Source organism: Lissotriton helveticus, chromosome 3_1, assembly GCF_964261635.1.
Source record: "Lissotriton helveticus chromosome 3_1, aLisHel1.1, whole genome shotgun sequence".
Lineage (NCBI taxonomy): Eukaryota > Metazoa > Chordata > Amphibia > Caudata > Salamandridae > Lissotriton > Lissotriton helveticus.
In genome coordinates, this window is record NC_136061.1 from 1,775,872,512 (window position 1) to 1,775,883,852 (window position 11,341).

Consider the following 11,341-nt stretch of genomic DNA (forward strand, 5'->3'; position numbering starts at 1 on the left):
GAATATCAAACACCAAGGAACGTGATCATGGAATGTTGTTCACTGACCCTGAAGGAGAATTTCTTTGAATACGATGGCACTCTCTACTTACAGAAGCACAGGACCAGCATGGGGAGCACCTTTGCTCCCAGCATAGCTGGTATCTACGTGCACAATCTGGAAACTACCAGAATACTCCATCCAAGCAACCCCTTTAGAAAGAACATAAGGACTTGGAAGAGGTACATCGATGATATCCTTATCATCTGGGATGGAGATGAACGAACTTCACAACAATTTCTGACGTGGTTGAATCTACAGGACGATTTCTTAAAACTCACAAGTACTTGTTCCAACAGTAATCTTGTCTTCCTCGACCTGAACATTTTCCCAAAGGATGGGAGACTAATGACAACCACCCACTTCAAAAGAACATCCAAAAACTGTTTACTTATGTACAATAGCTTCCACCATAAACATCTACGGGACAATTTACCGTATGGGCAATTTCTCCGCTTGAGGCGAAATTGCACAGAAATTGAAAACTTCAAACTTCAATCCAAAGATCTGCGTAGAAAACTGGAAATCCGCCAGTACCCAGAGAGAGTAATAAATCAAGCTTTCAAGAGGGCTCGCAACAACTGCAGAGAGAGCCTCTTGGAAGAAAGGATACCCAAAGATGAAGAAAGAAGACCAATATGTATCACTACATATAACACGAGTTCCAATCAAGTTACCAAAATTGTTAACAAGCATTGGAGGATTCTGAACAGTGGGGGTCTGCAGATACCAAGACCCATGTTCTCTCATAGAAAGGGGAGGAGCATCCGAGAAATACTGGTGCACACCAGACCAAAAATCGAGCAACAACCCCAGTAAAAATACCACCCTTGTGGTAAGTGCAAAGTCTGTTGTCTAACAAAACAAGAGCAAGAATTTGACTTTCCGGAATGGTACAAGCTGGGAACAGAGATGTTTTACAACATGCAACAGTCACAATGTGGTATATTTAATCACATGCCCATGCCTCCTTGAGTATGTAGGAATGACCAGCAGGGCCATAACGACCAGAATAGGGGAACACAAGAGTACTATCAAATGCCGCAGAGCCAGTACCAAATTAACGACGCATTTCTTTGAAAATGACCACAAACCCGAAGATATCTCTTGGACCATAATTGAGCAAGTGGCAAGAGAAGAACACCTCCTCGAGAAGGAACAGAGGTGGGTGTTCCGTTTGGATACCAACAACACTGGCTTAAACGATGAGATACCTTGGGGACAGTTGTGACTGGCTACAAAAGGCCTGTCCTACACCACCGGAACAGTATGGTCAACATGTGGATATGAACTGGTATCCAACATGAGCAATGCACCTATCAGAGCTGGAAGTCTGAGGAGTGGCGTAAAAACGCCTGTACATGCATCGGAGAACAAAACGTTCATGACACTACCACAGCGCTGTCATGCAAATTGACAAAAAACGTCCCTCTTGTGAAACACAAACTATCAGAACACACAATATCACCAGATCGCTATAAAATTGGCCCGCATGTGCCCTAAGGAAAATAGGTATCATTAGCGCCTGGATAGTGATGGCACCATTGCCATGTTTTGCTCTCCTTATAAACAATCATGGTTTTTCCCATTTCATCTTTGTTTCTCGAGATTATCGCAGTTGAAAACTAACAACACCACCACAGCGCTCATGTGAAATTAGGTTATCAAGTGCCCTATGGCAAACACATTTCATCAATGCCTGGCAAGTAACATCCCACTGTCATGATTCGTTCTCCTGATAAGAATCATGCATCCATCTCGGATTCATGAGACTATAACAGCTAAGACCAATAAGGGACGCACCCAATGCTCATAGGACAATTTAACAATATTACGGAGTCAACATTATTCCTCCAAAAATCTGAAATAGTAATAGAGGAAAGACTACATGACCGCGTCTTTTTCCACCCTTATTGCCACAGTAAGCAGCCATTTTTGTTAGCGCTCCAGTCTTTCTACCACTGACAGAGGAGGCGAGGATGACGAAGTGTTTCCCGCGCAGATGCAAACTTAGGATAAATAGATGGTCCCGGTCAGCCCCTCCAGATCCCACAGAGCTGCTGAGGGGTAGGATTAAGGCAGACTTTTGCCAGCGGTACATAAGACCTCGATCATGGGTCTTTAAAAACCTGGTCAGACGTTAAAAATGGGCCACACTCGGAAGACGAGCATCCCGAGTGACTTTACCATGCATTCTTTTTTTATACTGCCTGACAAAAACCCTAAGATGCAGGCTCATGGGGCAAACTATATGTGAAACAACTGTATGTATATGTCCTATGTATCTACTAATGAGTGTGTACAACACGTGTTTTTCTGCCGTTTTCTTCCAGAAAACGAACTTTTGACTTTACTCGTCTTTTAATAACATCACGTCTCTTTACTTTAAAATGGAACCTTATAAGCTGACTCTCCCCTTGCGATCAAACTGATTTTGTATATGATCCTGGCTGGATGTGTGCGTGGAATGTATTGAGGTTGATGCAACTGTGTGTGTAAGATCTTGGAGGGCTAATATACCCATGAAACCAGAATTATGGAGAAAAATATATCACTGGTTTATTCTCTAGAGTGATTATGAATAACCTTTTTTTTAAAAATCAATGGACACAATGCCATGTCTCTCAACTTAATGGATGCAATGCCACAGTGTGACTCACGCAACAAGCGGACTATGAGAACTATGTGCAATGTTTCTCAAGTGAAATTACAAACTGTATTTTCTTTCCTTTTTCTCTCCACAGGGATCACAATAGGTCTTTTCTTTTACCGCTTCACAGAGGGCCCACTCAAGCCCAGAAGCAAAACCAAGTAGCCAATTTTTGCTACTAGGTTTTAGGACTTTAGGCATACGACATTTAATTAGAATCGAGTACTGTTAGTAGGGACCAACAGAGGTCCTGAGGAGTAAGCAGGAGGGGACTGCTTACGAAACATGTCATGTCGACCAAGTAGATAGCGTAATTCGCCCTACTTAAAAAAAAAACCTTTTTTACTGTTCCCAGCCAGAGAAGTCATTAAATGAATCTTTTTCTACTAGCCAGGGAATTTTTCATTATTTTTTACCTTTCGCTTATATAGGTCCCTACACTTTATCCTAATCACCTTTCACTGTCCTACACATCACGCATAGCCTATTGTAAAAAATTAAGTGCTCCCGCGTAGTTCGTAGGTCGCAGCACGCCCCGCCCCGTAGAGGGACGGGAAGACCCTATGATGAAGCATGACACTAAGGGATTCTTAGTGTGTGAGGGGTATTTTAAAAGCACATACCCCCAGATTCATCTTTGTTCCGTTTTGCGAGTCCTTAATAGCGATTATTAAGGAATCGCTATTAAAGACTCGCAAAACGGGATTCATGTAGAAATCGCAATTTTATTTGCGATTTCTACAGCTTCCTTATTTGCGATTAGCAAATTGCTAATCGCAAATAAGGAATGACTCCCCATTCATTCCTATGGGCCTAAAGGCCCATAGGAATGAATGGGGAGTCATTCCTTATTTGCGATTAGCAATTTGCTAATCGCAAATAAGGATGCGATTTCAAGGGTGCCAGGGGTGTCCAAAGGACACCCTGTAGCACCCCTGAAATGTAAATGTAGACTGATGTTGCGCACACACATGCCCAAAGGACATGTGTGTGTGTAACATACAACTTAGAAAAATGCACTAAAGTGCATTTTTTTAAGTTTTCGCTATTTACCACGAAGTCAGACTTCGCGGTAAATAGCGGCCAAAAATAGCGATTTTGCAATTTTTAAAAGGTTCATGAATAGCATTTAAGGAATCTCAAATTGAGATTCCTTAAATGCGATCGCAATTTGATAAATCGCAATTATTTGCGATTTTTCAAATTGCGAGTTCATGAACCATTGATGAATCTCAAATGCCATTTTTGCGGGCGCAAACGGCCGAATTTTGCGATTCGCACGGTTTGCGCTCGCAAAAATGCTTGATGAATCTACCTGATAGTGCTCTCCCTTTGCCACTTGCAAAGAGAGCCTTTTTCACCACCTTTAGATATAAGACCTTTACCAATAATTAAAAAAACAATAAATTATTCACACCATTCACATTGATAGAATTTCATTGGTTATGTATGCTCCTTAAGTTTGTGCTGTCTTTCAATTGTCAGGTGTTTCAACGCTGAGGCTGCCTTCGAGGACCTAGAGTCTGAGGACTTAACTTCCTAACCTTTCAGCAGTTTCATTACCTTCTGCGGCCTACCTCAAAGATTCCCTCCTTACAGCATCAGCAGCAGCGTCTTTGATGTCTGACTCCCTTTCATGCACTGGTTTAGCCTCCTCAACATTTTTCTCGTCCTGTCTGGATAGGACAAGATCTTTCAGGGATTCATCTCTAATGGGTGCTAGCCATGGCATGTTGTGTTAGTCTCTGTCAGCGTCGTACCTTGACAGTTTTCCGTACAAACTTGGCTCAGGCTTTGCAATCTTTATCCTTGAGGTCTTTTGACAGGCACAGATTGCAGGCCTCACGCGGATCCCTCAGCATGAACTTGTGGTGGCAGTTGGGGCAGAATTCAAAAGGGGTATTTTCCATGACTCTCTCCTCTTCATTCTTTGGTCACATGGGTTTCACTGTCAAAGTCAAGAAGGCTCTCTTTCTGTTTGTATGTTCGTCCTGTGGCTTTTGGTGTTCTGTTCTTTCTCTCAAACTTCCCGGAATTTTTCGGAGCTCCTCCGTCGAGCTTTCAGACACAACAGCAGAGAAAAGAATGCGGACTACGCACGGGAACTTCAGGGGCACCATCTGACTTCACACAAGGGATGGACTTACCATCAAATGGTGGTCGACAACGCCCATACAAAAGAAACAAACATTTGCAATACATTTACGCGAGACCTACTGCATTGCAAATAGTAGGCATCACGGACAACGGGAGGGAGGGGGGAGAAGGCACAGACAACTGGAGGGAGGTTGGGGGGGGAGGAAAAGACACGGACAACGGGAGGGCGGGGGCAAGAAGGCCCAGACAACGGGAGGGCGGGCGTCCAATGAGGAGAAGGCACAGACGATGGGAGGGAAGTCACGGACAACAGGATGGAGGACGGAGGGAAAAGAAGGGCGACAATGGGAGTAAGGGGAGAAGAAAAGATGGCACCAAAGCATGTTGTGCTGTAGTGTAGTTCCTATATTCCCAATAGGCTCTGCGCATTGTAATAATATATCCTATAGATGTGACGTTGGACTTAGGCCTACTAGGTCTCTATCAAATATATTAGACTTAATTGTGAGTGCCAGCTAGCTCAGAGGTGACTAGAAACTTTCGACTACACAAGAAGGGATTAGTTTCTGACAACCGCATAAACATGACAACTTTGTTTCCCCAAGATAAAACGTATCTTCAGAGTCGTGGAAACAATAGATAGATATTTTACTCAGTCAATCGTGCATGCTTCGTTTCATCAGAGGTGCAGAAAAACGGAGACGGGCGTTTTCAATAAACTTATTTATTGAACAGTCTTCTTTCTCATGCAGAAGAAATGAACTGCTACAAATCGTAATACTGGCTGTAAAGTATAATGCGCACAGCAAGTAGAGTATTATAAAATAATACTGTAAAAGCATGGTATGGTTTCTAAGCCATAAAATACATACATAAATAAATACTAAAGAGTACTCAACTGGTGCTTCTAAAATACGCCTACCCCAATGTACCTAACCTAAGTATAGTACAAGGGAAGAAGTAAGTGAGGTGTAGCATAAGTTTAGTATTCTTTGCCAAGAATCTATCCAAGATTTCTCTTAGGGTCTAATCAGCTCCGTACCTTGGTTTAGAATGAAGGAGGTCTGGTATCTCTGTCTCGGGACTCGATTTTCCGACACCCCACAAGGGGAGCCTGGAAACACTTGAGCTGGATTTCTCGGCAAGAGAAAAGACAGCGTCTCTCTCAGTGTGTCAGCTGGAGGGTCGGCTTCCTTCAGCACTTGCTGCAGCGAGCTGCGTCGGGCAAGTAGATAGTTGAACTGCTCCAAACCACCGTGTATGCTAGGGCAAGTGTGGGCATAATTATACCTTGAAGGTGCCGAGTTTGACGTAAAGTTGGACATAATAACGCCATCAAAGAATCGCAGTTCTTTGAAAACTCCATGAGTTCTTGGACAAATCAGTATTCAAGCAAGGGGAAGTCCCTGACTGCTGAAGCTGAGTTTTCCAAGAAATCATTGTGGCTTTTCGGAACTAGTGTAAGTAGCGATGCCTGTATTTGGACTGCATGGGCTATGTCTAAATATGGTTATGATTTCTATGCCTATATAAGGACAAGGTGATTTATACCTATATAAGGGCATGAATTGGGAAAATTACACTAGGGTCCTAAAATGCTACACAACAGTGCCTGCAGTAGGAGAACGTCATTAAAGACAATAGTGCTCAATGTCTAAATAACACATACAGTGTAACAACCGAAGTAAAGGGGCCAGTCGCCTTGGGAGGTGACAAATGAAGAGGAGATGGTGCAGGAAGCTGGCTCTGTATATACTATTCCAAAGTGAGGTATATAGTCTGCCCAGAGTCCAGTGGAACCCACAAGGTAGGCAGAGGTAAAGTTAGATAGCACCTCCCTCTCTATTTGTGGTAGTGTGGTTGAATAGTAAGGCAGTATCAGAGGACAGTGTTACACATATTTTGTACACACTCAGTCAGCAAATAAATTCACACACTCAAAGACTGAACTTCAGACCAACTGTTTTGTATCAAAAATATTCTTTTAGTTATTTTATTTTCTAGAACCAAGCAAGCCTGGCACAGGTAAGCAATAAATACTTTACAGTAGTAATGCAATTGAAATACAGTTTGAATGATAATTGTATATGCACTTTGGTTTGATTTACAGTATGGATGCAGAGAAATGCAAAACTTAGTAAATGTAGTACATAGACTTGAATAGGCTTTTCAGTAAAATAGCAGGTAACTTGAGATTACCAGGTTTACACAGAGTAGTATACCTAGATTCTACTCTGGGACATTTCCTGAAAATAGGTAAGTAAAATCTTTTTGTTAGATTATGCAATTTTAAAGAATTTCTTTAGTTTCTCAAACTCCACACAGAACTTTTCACTGCAAAACAGTCAATGTTATCCTATGGAGGAAAATAATGTTATCGGTTTTGAGGTAAGTATTTGGTAGTGGGAGTTAGGGTTCTTTGGGTAGACTCAGGAGTCTCCCAGGGTCAAGGATGCACTCTAGTTACACCCTCAGCGGCACTAGGGCGGCCGGGTGCAGTGTGCTGAGGCCCAATGTTATCAAAAGGGGGTAGGCAGCCTCTGGTTGGTGGCTGCTGGCAAGCAGGCCACTTGGTTATGGGAGGAAAGCTCTTGGACTTTAGCTCAGAGCAAAGGGGGAAACAAAGTAGCACTAAAGGTGCACCCACAGCGGCACTAGGGCGGCCGGGTGCAGGGTGCTGTTTTAACGTCGGGCGTCCTGTTGTTTTCAATGAGGAACCTCTGGTTTGCAAAGGCACTGCAGGTTTGGGGACGAAGGTCTCCTGGGTGCGGCCACCACTTCGAGAGGTAAGTTGGGAAGGTAGGGGTTGGTTAGGTACCGTCGGTTTAGCCACCCAAGGCTGAAGGGCGTTGGGTGCAGGGGTGCCTTTTGGGGTCGGATCTTCTTACCAGCTCCTGGTCAGGGTTGTGGGGGGACCTTCTGGATTTAGGCTGCAGGCACCCTCACCACTGGTATAGTGCACCCAGCTAGAGGGGTGACTGATTGATGCCATGGCAGTGGGTTGTAGGCATGGCACACAGAGCTGTGTTATGAAAACAAAAGGGAGAGAAAGGGTTTTTTCTTATGTAGGGTGAATACTCCTTGTCCCCTTGATCAATGATAAACAACAAATGGAGGAGTACCCTCCGGAGGCGCCTCAGTGCCTCCGTCTAGGATATATAGAGGTGCACATGATACCAAAAAGGACAAATTTATCCTTTGTTAGAAGACCCCTCACTCACCAACCTAGTTGGTGACATGCTTCATCATCGGGGTCCCACCCGGGTGTGCTGCAACACCTGACCACAGTGGAGCGGGTTTTTTGGGGGGATTTTATATGTGAAAGTGAAAGGTTTAGATTGATTATTAAAAGTTGTCCAATAAACTACTTACTAGCAGGACTTTATACTGGAGTGATTGGGCAACAGATAAAAATTATTAATGGGACACCTTTGCCTAGTTAGGTAGGCTATTGGTGTCACGAGTTGTGTTGTAAAGTAAAAATGGTCTACATGTTTCAACCACTTATGCAAATGTAGGGTTTTCATCAGGACCAGTGAAGGTAGCCCGGGTGGTATACACTCGCTAAGGTGTACCCTGCCCTTGACTACGTGCCAAAAAAACAAAAAATTCGTAGTGGTTTAAAAACTGCACTTCTCCAGTACACCTAGAAAATAAACCTGTAAAGAAAGAAAGACAAACACACAATACAGAAACATTAAACATAAGGTGTGTCTGAGGTGCTCCTCATAAGTGACATCCAACATATCAATGAAATATAGTGGATGATGCTGAATGACTCATTATTAGTCATATCAAGGTTCCTTAGAGATTAAATTAGCACCGTTAGGCTTTTAAGTGATCCTGTGAATGTATTTTACAACCCACTCGATATAGTGTGTCTGTGCACTCATAGCCCACTCACAGGATTGAAACGTAAGTAAAGATAGGGTGCAGTTTATAGGGAAGTAGATCGCTCCCAGAATCACACAAACAGTTAATCCGATAGTGGGTGTCAATGCGCACAAAAAGAGTGAGCATGATTAGAAACGCAAGTTGGCCAACTAGCAGACGTGAGTGGTTAAAATCGCAAACTGTTATTCTGGCAGACAATACAACCAAAGGGCTACCAGCCAAACACACAAACAGTGAGGAAAGTGAGGCGCTTACTCGAAGCGCTTAATTAGCAAACTTCATGGGCGTCCGGGTTGCTGAGACAATATCCTGCCACAATCTGGGACAGAAAAAAAGGAAAGGGTTATGACCGCAAGTGGGGCAGGCGCGCAACACCCATTGAACTCACCGGGCTTCAGCTCTCCCCGTCGTGTGTGGCAGCCCGGGATGAGACAGATCCCGGGCACACACAGAGCCGCACCCGAACGTTTCACAGGTCTTTAAAAGACCACTTGAATGTTAATTAGGCCTTGCAGTTGTTTCACCCCTTCTAAGAGCCCCTGCAGCTCCACTCTGCCTACTGACAGCCCTGTCAAGTGTCACACATCCGGTGTGACACTAACGCATTTTAAGTTACATTACCGCATGTGAAAGGATTGTCACGCAAATCAGCGTATTTAAAAGCTGAGTATATTACCAGTATTTGAGGCGGTCACTGTCAAGCCTGAGTGACTATCAAGCCTGACTAAAAATGAGAGTCTGAGGCAGCGGGCAGCTTTAGTACAATGTATCCTAGGTGAATCTAACTGCCACGGCTCGGCTCTTACTGACAGGCTGATGTCATCGCGGGGGGACGTCACTGCGGAAGCGCGCGCAGTTTATTTTGGGCGCTCGATGTGGCTGGGATAGTTTGCGGGCTGCGCAGCATGTTCACCGTTAAAGGGAGCACTGCTTATAATTACGGCACCGTCCGCAAGTTTGCATCGGCTCGGGCACCAGTGCAATTGTTATTACCGCCCCCCCCCCCCCTCGACCATTGCAATATCTTACTGTAGCCGACGGAAAGAAGACACCGGGGCCGCCTGGACAGACTGGAGGTGGAGGGCCCTTCTTCTGTGACTGAGGTTAGTGAAACTTTGCTATCACCTCATGTTCGAAGTCAGTGGGAGAGAGAGCCTGTGTGCCTAAGTTAAGATGGTGGCTGAGCCCCCACCCCCACGTGCAGCTCTTCCGCCGTACCTCTCGGTTATCTCTCCTCGGAGCCTTGGGAGAGGCCGTGGGTATCTGAAGCGACTGGAAAGATTTTTTTATTGCTTGGTAAAGGAGCCCCCCACCCACCCCCTCATTGGGCCTCCTTGTTTGTTCCGAGCGTCACGCTCTGCCTCACAAGTAGAGGAAAAGAGATTAGAGGCAGCACATGAAGGCCACGGCGGATCTTTCACTTATTCAGAAGCACTCAGATTGCCCGGGTCAGGGCAGCTAGCACTGCAAACCCCACTCCCTTAGTGAACCAATATTTATTAGAGCTTCTTGTTAAATTGAATAAACTGTGCCGTGTTTATTCACAACGTCAAATTAAATGCCACGGATTACTTTCGAAATATTAGGGCATCTTAAACTGCAGAGAACTTCAACCATTTTAAACTCATGAAAACATACCTGAAAGCTTACCCAGTTCTGTGTGTTAAGTGTGGATCATCTCAATCAGGTGCCTACCACTCTATTCTAGACTTATTCCGAGTTTGCCTGTGCCCCTGTCACTCACACAGAATGTCTCTGCTTTGGGTTTCAGTTGCGTTATAGCTCAGGTCACTGGCAGCAGTTGAGTGAGACTGTGAGTCATTCAGCTGATTATAAAGACATTTTGAACCACTTCCAAGCTGCTTTATCTAATTTCTGTAATTTTAGCTAGAGTCTGATCAATGGAAGTCGTTTACATTTCTTACGTTTTGCAGCAGTTAACTTCGTTTCTCGTTCTTCAAATGTGTGCAATTTCTGATATTATTGTTTCCCTCCTCTTCATTGCTTAATTTTGCTCACGAGACAGTGTCACTCATAGTCATTGAAATGTCACTCATAATTACTCTAAAATTATTAAAATGTCACACATAGCAATCTGAAACCTTGGCAGCTATGTACTGATTAAAAGTTCAGCCCACCCCCCCCCGAAATTTTTTCTTAGCCCCCACCGAAATTTGGCTCTAGTTGCACCTCTGAAGTGGGGTCTATGCGGGATCTAACCGCTGTAATAAAATGCAAAATGCCCGGTGAGCGACTTACTTGTGCGGAATCTTAAACGGCAACTTTGCTTAAAATGCAACCTCCTCGGCGCCCCGTGGATGTAAAATGCGGGTTCCGATGGGGTTTAAAAAGGAAGCTGGCACTTCCTAGTGTTGCGGGGGCGTGGCTGCACATAATCACGTGGCCAGCGTGAGGTCAGGGGTTACGGTGCGTGGAGTAGCTGCGTTGCCGTAGTCAAGGTGATGAGAGTGAAGAACGGGATTGTGTCTTCTCTCAATAGTTTCATAAAGCATTGCGCTATGCTGTTTCAAAGATGACAAATGCCACAAGGGCTCGTGTGTAGCAGGGGCACATAAAAAAGACAAAGTATTGGGAGGACAGTGGGGTGATCGGATCGCTCCGTAGTTGCCAAGAGGGGGGTGGCGGGGAGGGGGGAGAAGT

General features: G+C 44.4%; 1 protein-coding gene across 1 annotated transcript in view; it reads right to left on the reverse strand.

Moving 5' to 3' along the window:
* The window catches only part of PIGV (phosphatidylinositol glycan anchor biosynthesis class V), a 145,482-nt gene extending 134,410 nt beyond the window's left edge, over positions 1–11,072 (reverse strand). The window contains exon 1 of the mRNA XM_078682635.1: positions 10,940–11,072. The gene's annotated coding sequence lies outside the window, so the exon portion shown is untranslated. The remainder of the gene's footprint in view (positions 1–10,939) is intronic.
* Positions 11,073–11,341: the final 269 nt, after the last annotated feature.